General features: G+C 44.5%; 1 protein-coding gene and 1 long non-coding RNA gene across 5 annotated transcripts in view; both read left to right on the forward strand.

Annotated features, from left to right (window-relative positions):
* The window catches only part of WDYHV1 (WDYHV motif containing 1), a 162,093-nt gene that overhangs the window by 24,087 nt on the left and 121,382 nt on the right, over window positions 1-16,624 (forward strand). The window lies entirely within an intron of this gene.
* Window positions 2,549-8,912, forward strand: LOC115278966. The gene is made up of 3 exons (XR_003903138.1): window positions 2,549-2,781; window positions 2,868-2,985; window positions 8,824-8,912. It is a non-coding gene; the product is annotated as an uncharacterized LOC115278966 (long non-coding RNA).

The following is a 16,624-nucleotide window of genomic DNA, read 5'->3' on the forward strand; positions in this document are numbered from 1 at the left end:
CTTAAAAGGGCCTTGAAGAAAGGAAGTGACTATTAGAGTACAGATGGCGTAGACCCAGAAAATTTGGAAAAACATGAAGACCCTAGGATCAGAAAGAAAAGTTGAGCCTGAATCAGAATTATTCACTTAGTATCCCCTGGTTAGGGATTATCATCAGCTCTCTAGTGAGGACTTTCTGAGACTCATATTAGCACCTGCTGCTTCTTCCGTGTGGCTGGATGTAGGCAAACGTGTTGAGTATATAGTACTCAGTCTGAAAGTTAATGGAAGTCTCCACGAGCAAGTCCTGTCATCTGCATAGAACAATGAGATAAAGAAACTCTCCAATTATAATTCAGTGAGTATCCTGGTCGGGAGCTGGAGCTCTTACAGGCCAGTCTCCGCTGCTCCCGGGGGACAAGACGGCCTAAGTAGTTCCCCATATGAAATTCTCCTGCTGTGTGAAGCACATGGTTGATGCTCAGTAAACATTTGCTGAAGGAATGAATATATGTTCTGAGGTTCTCTACATGTGTTTCTGTTAGCAGTGTTCATGATAAAGTCAATGAAATGGTATGTAGCTGTGTAGCTGAAACAGCCCTAGCCAGTTGATTGGATTGAATTTGGTGTGGGACACACAACTGTTATCACCTGCATCATTTTTCTCTTGATCAAGAATGATAAGACTCTGTGGGTGGGCATCTCACTGGGTATTTTGCCCTTTGTCCCACTGTGCTGCCCCTCCTCAGTCTTTTATTTAAAATTTTTTTATTTTTGATACAGAGAGAGACAGAGAATGAGAGGGGGAGGGGCAGAGAGAGAAGGAGACACAGAACCGGAAGCAGGCTCCAGGCTCTGAACTAGCTGTCAGCACAGAGCCTGACGCGGGGCTCGAACCCACGAACGTGAGATCTGACCTGAGCCGAAGTCGGAGGCCTAACCGACTGAGCCACCCAGGCGCCCCATCCTCAGACTTGCTTATACATCGTTTATGCCATTTCTGAGAGCATTCAGAAGTATCCCCAACTAATTAGAATGTTCTGTTAACAGATCTACTTCCCTGCACGCCACAGCTAAAGAACTTAGAAGGGATGATATTTCTGTATTTTATGCTGGTTGAAACCACAAGGTCAGTTTAGCCTGTTTTAATATAGTGAGGGTGCTGTGGTCTGAATATTTGAGACCCTCTCTCTCTCCCCAAATCCATATTTCCCCCATGTTCATGAATTTTACTATTTATGTATTTATTTTTATTTCAGGAGTAGAATTTAGTGATTCATCACTTACATGTAACACCCAGTGCTCATCCCAACAAGTGTCCTCCTTAATGCCCATCATCCATTTAGCCCCTTCTCCACCCCTCCACCCACCTACCAGCAGCCCTTAGTCCTCTTTATTTAAGAGTCTCTTATGGTTTGTCTCTCTTTCTGTTTTTATCTTATTTTTCCTTCTCTTCTCCTACATTCATCTGTTTTGTTTCTTAAATTACACATAGGAGTGATACCATATATTTGTCTTTCTGTGACTGACTTCTTTCACTTAGCATAGTACACTCTAGTTCTATCCACATTGTTGCAAATGGCAATACTTCATTCTTTTTTTATCTCTAGGTAATACTCTATTGTGTGTGTGTGTGTGTGTGTGTGTGTGTGTGTGTGTGTGTGTGTATCTGTCTATATTTTTATCCATTCATCAGTCAGTGATTTTGGCTCTTTCCATAATTTGGCTATTGTCGAAAGTGCTGCTATAAACATTGGTGTGCATGTGCCCCTTCGAATCAGCATTTTTGTATCCTTTGGATAAATACCTAGTAGCACAATTGCTGGATTGTAGGATAGTTTTATTTTTAATTTTTGAGGAACTTCCATACTGTTTTCCGGAGTGGCTGCACCAGTTTGCATTCCACCAGCAGAGCAAAGGGCTCTCCTATCTCCGCTTCCTCGCCAACATCTCTTTCCTGAGTTGTTAATTTTAGCCATTCTGACAGGTGTGAGGTGTATCTCATTGTGGTTTTGATTTGTATTTCCCCGATGATGAGAGATATTGAGCATCTTCCCATGTGTCTGTTGGCCATCTGGATGTCTTCTGTGGGAAAGTGTCTGTTCATGTCTTCTGCCCACATGTGAAAATCCTAACCCACAAAGGTGATGGTATCAGGAGGTGGGGGCCTTTGGGAGGTGATTGGTTCGTGAGGATGGAGTTCTTGTGAACCGGGTTAGCACTTCCATGAAAGAGATCCCATAACTGTCCCTAGTGCCTTCTCATGTGAGGACACAATGATAAGTGTGCAACCTGTGACATGTGAGGACACAATGATAAGTGTGCAACCTGTGACCTCACCTGGCCATGTTGGCACCCTGATTGGACTTCTGGTATCTAGGGCTGTGAGCAGTCTGGTAATTTGTTGGGGCAGCCTGAAAGGATTAAGACCAAGAATTCCTAACCTGGAGTCCCAGCACACATTGTGTGCGATTATATTCTTCTGGAGAGAGGACCCATTGCATATATTATCCATTTATTCATTTAAAAATATTCATTAGTATTTTTGCCTATTGAGCAGTCACTCTGTGCCAGGCTCCAGGTGAGATGCTGGTAACCACCAGAGTGACTACCCTCCTGTAGGCTGCCGGCTGATGGAGACGGATGTCCCATCAAGGAGTCATATAAATGACCACACAGTTGCAGCTGTGCTATCAAGGAGAGATAATGGTTCTGTGTGGACATATAATGGGAGAAATAGCTGGTTAAAAGGGGTGGGGGGCTTTCCTGGAGGAAATGTTTCATTCGTTCAACGGATAACAGGTAATGGTTCTGTGTGGACATATAATGGGAGTGGGTTAAAAGGGGTGGGGGGCTTTCCTGGAGGAGATGTTTCATTCGTTCAACAGATATCTCCTACTCTGTGCCGGGCACTGTTCCTGCCCCCGTGACTCAGCGGTGAAGAACCAAAGTGCCTGTGCCCATAGAGCTGGCATTCTGGCGGAGAAGACACAGTGAACATGCACGGTGTGTGGAAGGGTGGATGCTGTGTATTGAGTTGGGAACAGTTTGGGGGAGGAAGATCAGGAGTTTCATTCTGGACATGTTAAATTTGAGATGGATCTCTAAGATGTCAAACAGGAGTTGGGTAAAGGAGTGTGGGGCTCAGCAGAGAGAGAGGTTCAGGCTGGGAATATACAATCGGGAGACATCAAATGGCAGGTAAAGGCACAGGGCTCTATGAGATCATGGAGACACTGAGTGTAGACAGGGAAGTCTGGGGACTTGGCTCTGGGAGCTTTTACAATTAGACATCAGGAGACAAGGAGGCACCAGAAAGGGGATAGAAAGGATGGGTTGGGGGAGGAGGAGAAAGCAAGGCAAACCCAGAGGAGATGTGATTCCAGGGGAAGAGAAGAATCAGTGATGTTGGAAGTTGCCGCTCAGTTGAGTAAGCTGAGGACTGAGGGGACCGTTGACTTTGGCAACGTGGAGGTCTTCGAGCAATTTCAGTGGCATCATGGGGATGGAAGGAGTTGAATGGATTCAGGAACGAACAGGAGGAAGTGGGCAGAGTGCTATGGGAAAGGGAACAGGAAAATGTGGCAGCGCTGAGCCAGGATGGGGGTTAAGGGAGAGGCTGCCGTGTCCCTGGCCCTCATGCAGAGGAACCATTTCTGCCCCTCCAAAGAGAGCTCTGCTGACATCAGAGACCTGTCCTCCAGGCCCACTGTCCTCTCATGCAGGGCTATAACACGACTCGGCTCTTGATCCGCAGGTCATTCCCTTTGACTAGATCCGTCCCTTGGCTCATATCATCTTCCTGATCACTGATGCGGAGGAGAAAATGCTGGAGGGTCTGTGGGGGTATTTCATCCAGGTCAGGGAGAAGCTTTGGGCACTAGCCCTAATAAGACCCCCCTGCTTTTCTTTCTAATCTTCTTACCTTGTAATATGTCCTCCATAAAGCAGCCAGAATGGTGTTTTAAGAATATTATCCATAGGGGGCGCGTGGGTGGCTCAGTTGGTTAAGCATCTGACTTCAGCTTAGGTCATGATCTCGCAGTTTGTGAGTTCAGGCCCTGTGTTGGGCTCTGAGCTTGGAGCCTGCTTCGGAATCTGTGACTCCCTCTCTCTCTGCCCCTCTTCCACTCATGCTCTGTCCTTCTCTGTCTCTCAAGAAATAAATAAGTATTAAAAAAATAGAATATAAACCAGAGCGTCTCACTCCTTAGCTTTAGAACAACAGTGAACAACCACCACCACCACCACTCTGTAATGGATTCAACGTTAACTTCAGATAAAATCCGCTGGACTTTCTGAGGCCCTCAAGGCTGTGTGTGGTCTGGACCGCGGCTGCCTCTGTGATTCCTGCTCCGTGACTCCCTGGTCCCTTCCCCATCCTGCCGCCCCAAGAAGTTTCTGTTGTGGAGCTTGCTGAGCTCATTCCTTCCAGAAGGTCCTTACATTCTGCTTGCCCCAACTTGTCCCTTCTTTCCAGTACCTTCTCTGGGCTGACTGCTCCCTGTCATCTAGGTCCTAGCTCCAGGTCCGCTAATCCAAGCTGCCCGACCCAGCAAGGTCACATCGCTTCATTACTTCTTTCTTTCTAGCAGTTGTCACTAATGGAAATGACCACGTGTACATACTTATTTAAAAGCCAGTTTCCTGTCTTCTTCCACCAGAGCGTGAGATCTGGCTCTCCCTTAATTCACAACTGGCCGTGTCTGATCCTGTAGGTACTCAGCAAGTATTCTTTAACTGTTTCATGAAGGAGCGATTCCTGTTATCAACGGAGTCAGGAAGGTCAAGCCCCCAACCACCGGATCTCTAGATAGTGCTGGAAAAATGCTGCTAAAGCTTTGCTCTTTGGATTCCTCGCTCTGACTACGCTCTGCTCCTCCGTAGAAGATGCTGGCCTTTTCCACGCAGTTTTCTGTCCCAGACTCCCAGTCCCAGGCCTCCTCTTTCACTTCTTGGTCTGGACGCGCATCACCAGTGAGTTCTGCAGGTGGCCCGGGTCATCATGAGGTGATTTATTAGCCTCATCTCCACTCTCATTGGGCTTGTCACTCCAGCCTCCTATCACAAACGTACGTGGAGAACCCCTTGTCTTGTGTCTGACCATGACAGTGGGGCTCGGGTGATGTGCCCCTTACAGAGCTGGCCACACGGCCTGGCCCCAGAATGGACCATCTCGTTCACCCCCTCAGCCAAGAAGAATGGAGCATGGCCGTGAGCTTTAGCAGGTGTCTGTTGGGGCCAGGCTTTTAATAACATCCGTTGTTATCAAGGGAGCGGTCATAGCTGAATTTCACTTAGAGTCAACAGGCAGACTTTCCTGAGGTTTCTATGGGGACCGGTGTTTTAGAGCAATTCTGGGAGGAACATTGGAAAGAAATTGAGGGGCAAAATGTTAGTACAGTCACACTGTTCTGGCACACACTATTTCTAGAACCATGGGTGATAGAGGAGTCATTTCCCTCTCAAGGCCCACGGGGTGCAGTGGTGTGTGTGTGGTCTCTTTAAGGCCAGCTGTGGAGGAGGCATAGTTCTTGCACTTAGAATATAAGAAAAATCAGATTTCAGTCCTTAGTCCCCTGTATAGCTGTGCTTTTTGTTTCTCACTTGCTGTGTTACCTTGGGGAAGTCACTTAGCCTCTCTGGGCCTTGGATGCTTCACTTAAGAAAGTTACTTTGAAATTGTGTGTGTGTGACAGGGACACACAGAGAGAATATTTCATACTCTGAAAGGTAAAGTGTTTTAAGTTGGTAGCTCATTGCATGGCTAATACGTGCAGTATCTTTTTTTTTATAATGTCATTTTATTTTAATTTTATTATTATTATTATTTAATTTTTTTAATGTTTTATTTATTTTGGATACAGACAGAGACAGGGCATGAGAGGGGGAGGGGCAGAAAGAGAAGGAGACACAGAACCGGAAGCAGGCTCCAGGCTCTGAGCTAGCTCTCAGCACAGAGCCTGATGCGGGGCTCGAACCCACGAATGTGAGATCTGACCTGAGCCGAAGTTGGAGGCTTAACCGACTGAGCCACCCAGGCGCCCCTTTTATTATTTTTTTAATGTTTATTTTTAAGAGAGAGACAGAGTGCAAGTGGAGGAGGGGCAGAGAGAGAGGGAAAGACAGAATCCAAAGCGGGCTCCAGGCTCGGAGCTGTTGGCACAGACCCCGACAGGGGACTCAAACTCACAAACCAGATCATGACCTGAGCCAAAGTCGGGTGCTTAACCAACTGAGCCACCAAGGCACCCCTTTAATGTCATTTCTTCCATTACACTGCTCTTAACCTCCTGTTCTACGGCTCTAGCCTTTGATTTTGCTGCCTTGAGTGCAGGTGAGTCCTCTATGCAGCTAGGAGCCCTTTGCATGCTGGTAAGGCATATGTTTCTGGGCCACATGTGGCTTTCAACTGCACTTTGGGTACAGAAAAGCTCAGGAGCCCCATAAGCTCATGCAAAGAGAAAAAAAATCTTCTCAGTAGATTTCTTTTGTTTTAAGAATCTTAACACTTGGAGGAAACCCATAATGATAGCTAACATTTACTGGGCACTCATTTTGTACCAGGCATTGCTCAGAGCTACTTAGCATATGACATTATTATCTTTACAACAACCCTGTGAAGTAGGGATTATTATTATCCCCATTTTTCAGACAAGGAAACAGACATGGGAAACTTGCCCAAGGTAGCACAGAGTTAACATGTAGAGGGACATGATTGGACCCTGGGTCTGACACCAGAATTATACCTTATAAAATGAAGACTGCAGGTACGTGAGAAGAAGTCCCAAGGCAAAATTAGGGCACTCTCCTCAGAGAAGCGGGGGTGAATTCCAGAAGTGAGAACCTGGGGAAGTAATAGGGTGGCCTGTCTTTGGCACATGGGGTGCCTTGACTACTAGAGAGCCTTAAACCACAAGATGAGACTTAGGGCAGGTTGAGGTTGGCAGTGGAAGGAAAGGGAATGCAGGGGGGAGAGACTCCCGCAGGCAAATTGATGAGGTCAGCACTAGGGAGGGGGCCGTGGACACCGGAGGACGGATCTGGATCTGGGCAGTTCCACTCCGAGGATCTGGTAGGGTTTGTACTAGTGGAAGATTGAAAAGGAAGCGAGGAGAGAATAACATGGTCACATCTCGTGCAGGGATGGGTCACCCAGGAGGCCCTTCGTCCCAGTTTCACATTGGGGGGTAGTAATGCTTGTGCCAGGAACTCTGCTCCGGGCTTTCATGGTCTATCCCTCGTCTGCCCGGACAGCTCTCCCGGAAGGCGCACAGGTGTTGCCGGTCCCCACCTCCCGACAGGACCCACCTCAGTCTTCTTCACCAAGGAGGCACGGGAGCTCCCACGAGTGGCTTTCCCTTTCGCAAACAGGCTTGGCTGGAAGCGTGGAAGTGTTCCTATGCCCTGGACAGTCTTTAGCAGCTGATGTGCGGAGCTCCTGGATGAATGCTTCGGCTTCCTTGTTCCTCAGAGACGACAGCTCTTCTTTCTTTTTTAAACATTTTTTAACATTTAAAAAATTTTTAAATTTTTTTTTCATTTTTTGAAAGACAGACACAGTACGAGCAGCGGAAGGACAGAGAGAGAGGGAAACATAGAATCTGAAACAAGTTCCAGGCTCTGAGCTGTCAGCACAGAGCCTGATGCAGGACTTGAACTCATGAACTGTGAGATTATGACCTGAGCCAAAGTCGGACACTTAACTGACTGAGCCACCCAGGCGCTCCTCAGAGGCTACAGCTCTTGAGTGAGGTGCTGGGCTCTCCTGGGGTCCCAAGCAGAGTTGGTCCCCGATTGCCCACATGGAATTCCTGCTTCATGCCTGCTCAGAACCCTGCTTTCTTGCCTCTCCTGACTCACCTCCCCACTCCTTGCCGGTGCTTCCCAAGATTCTTTTTCAGATAAACTACCTACACTCTGGTCCCTGTCTTGGAGTCTACTCTGGGGAACCCAAACTAAGGCAGTTTACAGATGATACTACTATCTAGGCCTGGAGAGGTGATTTCACTTGTTCAAGTTCACAAATCAAGTCTCTAACAATTCTAGGGTTTTAATCCAGGTCTTCTGAGCCCAGTGGGTTCCTGATCTTATTTTCTTTCGGCTAGACCATGTTTAGTATGTGCTGTGATGCCTCCCTGTTTTCTGTTTTGTTTGTTTGTTTTAACAAGCTGACTTTGCTACTAGAATCTGGCCTATTAGACTCTAGTATAAACTCATAAAAAGCAGGAACTATGGTCTTGATGATTTTGTACCCAAGACCAGCAAGAACTGTGTCTTTCAGAGTGTAGATGCTCCATGAGGATTTATTGAAGAGATAGAGCAAGAGGAAGGGGGCAGAAGGAGGAAGAGTAGGCAGTCGAGTGCATGGCCTTGGGGAGCATGAAAGAGATTCTCCTGGCATCTTGACATGGGACACGAGAGTAACTTGCGTTGGAGGAGACCCTGATTGGATTGTCAAAAGCAGAAGACGTAGAGGAGGCATAATGGTGAGCAGAAAAATTGGCAGAGAACTCAACATGTCCATTTTCTTGGAAATCACTTATGAGGAAATATAACTGGTGGAAATAGATCATAGTAATTGATTAATACTTCCTGGATTCTAACTCTTAAGGGGTGGGTCACACCCTAGGCTATGTCTTGCTCTGGATTATTTCATTTAATTCTCCCAGTTACCTTTGACAATAAGTGCTGTTACCATCCCTTCTTCTGAAGCTGATGCTCAGAGAGGTCACGCAGCTAGTAAGTGGACAAAGTAGGATTTATTCTCAGGGCTGTTTGACTCCAGAGCACTTGTCCTGCACGGGCAAGACTACAGGTCCCCTTCTCCCCACCTCTTTGCAGATGATGCCTTCCCACCGCCAGACTGAAAGTCCGATTTTGACACCATGGAGAGCGAACTGGGGCATGGGAACTGCACTGTTGGTTGCAGATTGGGAGGGAGCACATTAAAACGTGCCATCCTTTGGTTGCCTTCTGTACATGTCTTGGGGTCTTGCTTTGCCACTGGCAGAGGAGGTTTAAGTGCACAGGATGAATGCATTCTGCTCTCTTGGGACACCAGGGGGAGCATTTGGCACAGGAATGGGAACAAGATCCCAGTAGGGAGTGAGCATTCTTGCTCTTTGCAGGAAGAGTTCTAGCTCTCTGTTGCTCATAGTTGTTTACTGAACCACTTGAAAGCAAGTTGCAGACATCAGGAGACTTCAGCTATAAATACTACAGCAGGATTTCCTAAGAACAAAGTCACTTTTCTGCATAATCACAATTTTGTTTTCATGTCCAGGAAATTTAGCATTGATACAGTGATATTTAATACACATTCAATATTCAAATTTCTCCATATATTCTCAAGATGTTCTTTAGTGTTTTTCCCCCACCCTCCAATCCAGAATCAACATTATGTTCTCTTCATATCAGATCATGGTCATTTTTCCAGAATATGCTGCAAAAATGTTCATAACTTTTACTGGCTATTTAATATTCCCTGGAATGGATTTGCCATGAATTGTTAATAAATTTCTCTTTGGTTATTCCTATTACAAGTATAACATGGTGTTCAGTGTGGCTTTTCCTCCTTCACATCCGACTCAGGCACCAATTCAATAGATATCAGATTCCAAAGTGAGGGTGAGGCTAACTATCATGTATGGAATTCGCCAAAACTCGAAGGTCAGGTTCCCTAAGACTCTGTGATGGAGAGCTGTGTACAGGCGGTTCACTGGGGAATGCTTGGGGATCAACACCTGTGGGGGAATAAAGGAAGAGGCTGGGCAGAGGGAAGAGTCCACTTCGATGTAGTCACTGTAAAGGCCTAGGCCACGCCTCCAGCTCTGAAGCTGAGATGGTCTTGCCGAGGGTCTCCTATTGAAGCAAGGAGGCCGGGTCCTGATGCCTCTGTGAGCCAGACATTGGGTGCAGATTGCCCCCGGGAAAGGGACGTGACCTTGGAACTTTCTTCAACTTAGAGCAGTTTTCAGAAAGCCTCAGGTGGGAGTGAGGGCTGCAGTCCTGAGGGGAGGTCTGGCTAGAGACCAGAGCATCCTCTACACCAGGGGAACGCTCACGAACCCCATGGCTAAGTCCTTGACCTCTGCATCCAGTCTGAATAGACAAGCAGTCAGTGCATCATATGCTGTGACTCCTCCCTTTACCCCCCGGTATATGATGGGGGCTTCCTTAGGGCCACATATGAACTTGAAATATATTTTCTACAGTTGGGGGTAAAGAGAACTGGCTTGAGTGGCCTCTGGCAGCAGGGCAGAGTTTGGTCCTGCCCTCCCAGGCTCTGTTGGGGCAAAGGATGAGAGAATGTTTTCCTGGGGCTTAAAGGTGGGCCGCCTGGGAAGAGAGAACTGTGCCAGAGCCATTTTAAAAAACTTAAAAAAAATTGTTTAAGACTCACAACAAGTTGCAAAAATAGAGAGTTCCCATGTGCCTTTCACCCAGGTTTCCCCAGTGATAGCATCTTATATAACCATTTTCTAAATGAGGGAATTGACATTGACATTGGCATAAACTAAGTTGCAGACTTTACTTAGGGTTCATCAGTGCTTATGTGTACATGTGTGTGTGTGTTACTATGCAATTTTATCACATGTCCAGATTTGTGGATTTATGTAATCACCACCGCAATCAGGGCATGTAATTGCTCCATTACTATGAAGAAACTCTCTAATACTACACCTGCCCCTGCAACCCCTGGAACTTATTATCTGTTCACCTAGAGGTCAGTATAACCTGGTGGTCTATTATTCTCCATCACTGTAATCTTATCTTTCAAGAGCGCTAAGTAATGACATCAAGCAATATGTAACTCTCTGAGATTGGCTTTTTCCACTGTGCATAACACTCTTGAGTTCCATCCATGTTGTTGTATGTATCGTTTTATAACTTAGTAGCATGAAATTGTATACCCACACTCCATTCCCAAGAGGGCCAAGAGGACCCTCTGGGAAGGTGAGAGAAATGTCAGGGCTGAAGTCTGAGGGGAGAGGAGTGCCAGGGACCAGAGCGCAGGAGGCAGTGGCAGCTGGGATAGACTGCTTCTCCCTTATCCTGAGAACTCAAACTAGAAAGGTCCCCAGAGATGGTGATCTCCCAAGATTACACGTGGAATGCCACAGATGAGAGGCAGTGTTCTAGAGCTGGATAGCCCACTGAGCAGGAAGTCATCACTACCCATCACAAGCCAGTGAGAGTATTTCCAGATGTAAGCACTCACCTCTTTGCCTTCCATCCATTTTGACATGGTGTTCAAGACAGCAGCCAGTGAGTGGCAGAGGACTGTGAAGGAGGGTTGGAGAGAGAAGTTGACTGCATATGAGCGTCCCCCCTTCCCTCGTGGCTCTCACCGAACTGCTGGCTCTTGCTCAGAAGTGGGAGAAATCTTCAGAATGAACCCTGAATCGTTGGTTAATATAATGAACATCACAGTGCATTGAATTACTCTATTAAGACCAAGTTTGTGACTTGATGTGACCATCAGACTGTCATTACCTGAAAGTGACCGGAGCAGGCAGGGGCCTGTGATAGTTGGCATCTAGAATCAAGGACAACCTTTTTTCTTCTTCCTAGTGCCCCCCCACCCCAAACTGAATATGTTTTAAGGAGATGGTTGGAGAAAAATGACAAAGTGTGTTTTGAGAATGTCTACATAGCAGTACAGAAGTAACTTGGAAATAAATGTCCATACATAAGCCTTTTCTTCCTTTCATATTGTAATTTCCTTAGAACAAATTCCTGGGAATGGGGTTAATAGGTCTAAGAGCATGGGTAGTTTTATGGTTTTCAAAACATATTGCTAAATTGCTTTTCTAAAGGTTTCTACCAATTTATATTCCTGCCAGATACTGTATGAAAGTTTCATCACATATTCAGTGGTACAGGACAGTATCATAAGATTGCTTGATAATATGATGAGTTTTAAACACTATTTGATGTTTGGGACACCCGAGTGGCTCAGTCAGTTAAGCCTCAGACTCTTGATTTTGGCTCAGGTCATGATCCCACAGTTGGTGGGACTGAGCCCCATGGTGGGGCTGTCAGGGCTGTAGGGTAGAGCCTGCTTGGGGTTCTCTCTCTCCCTCTTGCTACCCCTCCTCCATGCATTTGCTCTCTCAAAATAAATAAACTTAAATAAAAATGCTATTTGGAGGTGCCTGGGGGGCTCAGTTGGTTAAGCATCTCGTCTGACTTTAGCTCAGGTCATGATATCACAGTTTGTAGGTTTAAGCTCCGTGTCAAGCTCTGTGCTGACAGCCTGCCTCAGATTCTGTATCTCGCTCTCTCTCTGCCCCTCCCCTGCTTGTATTCTCTCTCTCATAAATAAAATATTAAAAAAAAAATTTAAATGCTATTTGATGTTTTGGAACCATTTTTAAAATGCTTTTATAATATGAAAAATTTTTGCATTAGATGTTTTATCAATCTCTTTAAACTTGGCATTAATATCTTGAGTATAAGAATATTGCTAAAGGTCTGATTTTATGAATTAATTACTGGATATTCATATGCAGCTTGTAGGGGGGGCTTTCCTGGAGCAATTAGAAGAATAGCAAATTCTGTAGGGTTTGTGAGCAAGGAAGAAAGAGAGAGGTGAAGGCCAGAAGATCTCTGAATGAATATAAGAGGCAGGTTCAAGAGCTGTAAGTGAGAGGTAACATATGAAGCAAGGGACCAAGAACAAGGAGGTGGCCATGAGGTCAGGAGATGAGTTGAGAAAGGAGCTTGGGAGACAGAGATTCTGGAATAGCCTCCAAATAGGTAGGAGGATTGGGAATATGCCTTTCCCCCTGCCAAGTATCAATGGATTAAAAATTCATGTATGCATGTGTTTTATATAACACAAAATTTATTATCTTAACCAGTTTTAGGTGTACAGTTCATGGTGTTAGGTATAGTCACATTGATTTGAAACAGATCTGCAGAACCTTTTTTATCTTGTAGTAGGAAATTCTTTACCCATTGAGGAACAATACCTCTTACCTCCCTCCCCTGACCTCTCGTGGATACCATTTTACTAATTGGTTCTGAGTTTGAACTACTTTAGATAACTTCACATAAGTGGAAGTGTGTAGCACTTGCCTTTTTGTAACTGGTTGATTTCACTTAGCATAATGTCTTTGAGTTCATCCATGTAATATAGCACTTGACATAATTTCTTTCCATTTTTAAGGCTGAGTAATATTCCAGTGTATGCATATAGCATATTTTGATTATCCAGTCACCTAATGATGGATATTTGGGTTGCTCCCATTTCTCAGCTGTTGTGAATAGTGCTGCTCTGAATGTGGGCATGTAAATAATGCTTTGAGACCCTCGTTTTAATTCTTTTGTATATATATCCAGAAGTGGGATTTCTGGGTTGCATGGCACTTCTATTTTTAATTTTTCAGGATCCTCCATACCATTTTTCATAGTGGTTAAGCCATTTTACAATCCCACCAACAGTGCACAAGAGCTTTAATTTTTATTGTTATTTTCTGTTTTTTGTTTTGTTTTGTTTTTTAGTATTAGCCATCCTAATGGATGTGAGGTAATATCTAATTATGGTTTTGACTTGCATTTCCCTGATGATTCATGATGTTGAGCATCTTTTCATATGCTTGTTGCTGTTTGTATATTATCTTTGAAGAAATATCTATTTAAGTCCTTTGTCCATTTTAAAATCAGGTTATTTGATTTTTTTTGTTGTTGAGTTGTTAGAGTTCTTTATATGTTCTGGATATTAACTCCTTATCAGATACATATTTCTCCTGTTCCACAGGTTGAATTTCACTCTGTTGATTGTGTCTTTTGATGCACAAGAATTTTTAAGTTTGACGTAGTCCCATTTGTCTGTTTTTGCTTTTGTGGCCTGTGCTTTTATTCTTGTATCTAAGAAATCATTGCTAAGTCCAATGCCATAAAGTTTTTCTCCTGTGTTTTCTTTTAGGAGTTTTACAGTTTTAGATCTTATATTTAGGTCTTTTCTATTTTGAGTTATTTTTTGTATATGGTGTAAGATAAGGGCCCAACTTCATTCTTTTGCTTATAGATATCCAGCACCAGCACCAGCACCAACACCATTTTTGAAGAGATGGTTCTTTTTCCATTAAGTGGTATTGATCATCAACTATGATTATTTTTTATTGATGGAAACATGGTAAAGTCACAGACTTATTCTTTGTAACGCAGATTTGGGGGCATATAATGAGTTTTTGAGTGAGATGGAAAGGTCAAAATAAAAATATGAAAATATGAATAAAACCATGAGATTATTGGATGGGGACTTAGTAACACCTTTTCTTAAGATGTTATCAATGCCAAGGGGCAGGCGTTGATTGACTAATTAATTCACCAAGTAAGTGATTATTGAGTGCCTACTATAGAGGCACTAACCAGGCCAAGAGAATGCAGGTGTGTGTAAGAGACTCGTCCCTGCTGGGCGCCTGGGGGGCTCAGTCAGTTGAGCATCCGACTCTTCGTTTTGGTTCAGTTCTTGATCTCACGGCTTCAGGGATTCAAGCCCCGCATCAGGCCCTGCACTGACAGTGCGGAGCCTGCTTGGGATTCTCTCTCCCCCTCTTGTGCTGTTTCTGTCTCTCTCAAACTAAATAAATAAACTTTAAGAGAGAGAGAGAGAGAGAGAGAGAGAGAGAGAGAGAGAGAGAGAGAAATAAATCCCTATGTGTGTTTCTGGGTAGAATCCTATTTTCTGTTAGCAGCTTCAACAAAAATATGTGTTCCTGCCCTCGTTCTGCTAGGCGTTTGGAGAGGCGTAAGGGACTGTGAGATGCTGTCCATGTCCTCAAGACCCATGTGCCCTATTCTTACCATGGCCTCCAGAGACCCTCTGTGTCTGCTGCTCTTTGCGAAGGGCTAACATCTGATGAGATGGACACTTCGTAGCATAGAGAATGAAAGGACTAAGGCCTTGGAGACTGAGGGTTCTGTCTAGATGCCTGAAGGAGTCAGTGTTCCTTCCCTCCGAAGCTGCTCTCTTTAGGGCTGTTTATCGGTGCCTCCCCAAGGGCATTCTACTTTGGTTGAAACCAAAGGTTTTGTCGTTTCAGTAACCTAAGTGCTCCACTCAAGAAACACAGAAAAGAGGGTAAAAAGAGATATTGTTTTTGCAAGCCACGGAGATATTCAATAGCACCTCCATTTGGGCTGAAGAATGACAATCGTGTAGAAGTTCAGGTAGTGCTTTGTTTTGCAGTTTCTTGGCTGGGTGTTTTATTTCTGCCAATGGGAGTGGGCATACCTGTGTGACTAGATTATCTTTTGCATCGACCCTTCCCTCAGTACAATTCCCAGCTCTGTTTGAAGGGTTTTTAATATCATTGGCGAGCCATGTCAAATTTATATGAGAAACCCAGCTTGGACTATTTATTGTTGTAAACAAATTATTTATGCTTACCCAACTGTCCCTTGATCTGCATATCACTCTCACTCCATAATGTAGGTCTAATCATTTTTTAAAATAAACTTTTTCCTTTTGTGGTATTTTGGATTTGCAGAAGACTTATAGAGTTTCCATGTATTTCTTATCCACTTTCAGTTTCCCTTGATGTTAACATCTTATATTATGACAGGACTTTTGTCAAAACCAAGAACCCAGTGTTGGTACCTTGCCATTAACGAGGTGCCCCTGAAGACGACTGTAATGAAGGGATGGTATACCCAGGTGGGACAGAATTTTAGCTTGAGCTGCTATAAAAAGACACCACAGAGGGTGGTCTGGGTGGCTCAGTTGGTTAAGTGTCGCTCACTTGATTTCAGCTCAGGTCATGATCCCAGGGTTGTGGGTTTGAGCCCTGCATTTGGCTCTGTGCTGACAGTATGGAGTCTGCTTGGGATTCTCTGTCTGTCTGTCTATCTCTCTCTCTGTTCCTCCCCTGCTTGTGCTCTCTCTTTTTCAAAATAAATAAACTTTAAAAAAAAGTAAAAAAAAAAAAAGACCACAGAACTCAGTGGCTTAAACAACAGACATTTATTTCTCACAGTTCCAGAGGCTGGAAAGTCCAAGATCAAGGTGTTGGCCAACTGGTTCTTGATGAGGGCTTTTTTCCTGGCTTATAGATGTCGTCTCTTCTCTTTGTCCTCATAAGGAGAGACATAACTCTAGTTTCTCTTCTTCTTCTTTTTTTAATGATTAAAAAGAATATTTATATTTGAGAGAGAGAGAGAGAGCAAGCACAAGTGGGAGAGGGACAAAGAAAGAGGGAGGATACAGAATCTGAAGCAGGCTCCAGGCTCTGAGCTGTCAGCACAGTCTGATGCGGGGCTTAAACTCATAGACTGCGAGATCATGCCCTGAGCTGAAGTGGGGTGCAGGGGACCAGCCCACGCACCAGAGTCTAAGGGTCCCTGAGTAGGGGGTTGGTGTCGGCGCAATATCTATAAGAAAGGAGACAAAGTGAATGGTGGCAAGATTGCACTTTACTGTGATGCTTAGGATCTTTATATACCATAGGTGATCACATCATTTTTCTAATGATTACATTGTTTGTTACTTCCAGAAAAATGATTATTTCCATGGTAGCAAAAACAGAAAATCAAAACAGAAACGAAGTACAATACAGAAGATCAAAAAACATAATTTATCACTCAAAATACATCAGCAGGGGTTTGTTTTATGTATATAGTAATATTATTAACT

Source organism: Suricata suricatta, chromosome 15 (assembly GCF_006229205.1).
Source record: "Suricata suricatta isolate VVHF042 chromosome 15, meerkat_22Aug2017_6uvM2_HiC, whole genome shotgun sequence".
Lineage (NCBI taxonomy): Eukaryota > Metazoa > Chordata > Mammalia > Carnivora > Herpestidae > Suricata > Suricata suricatta.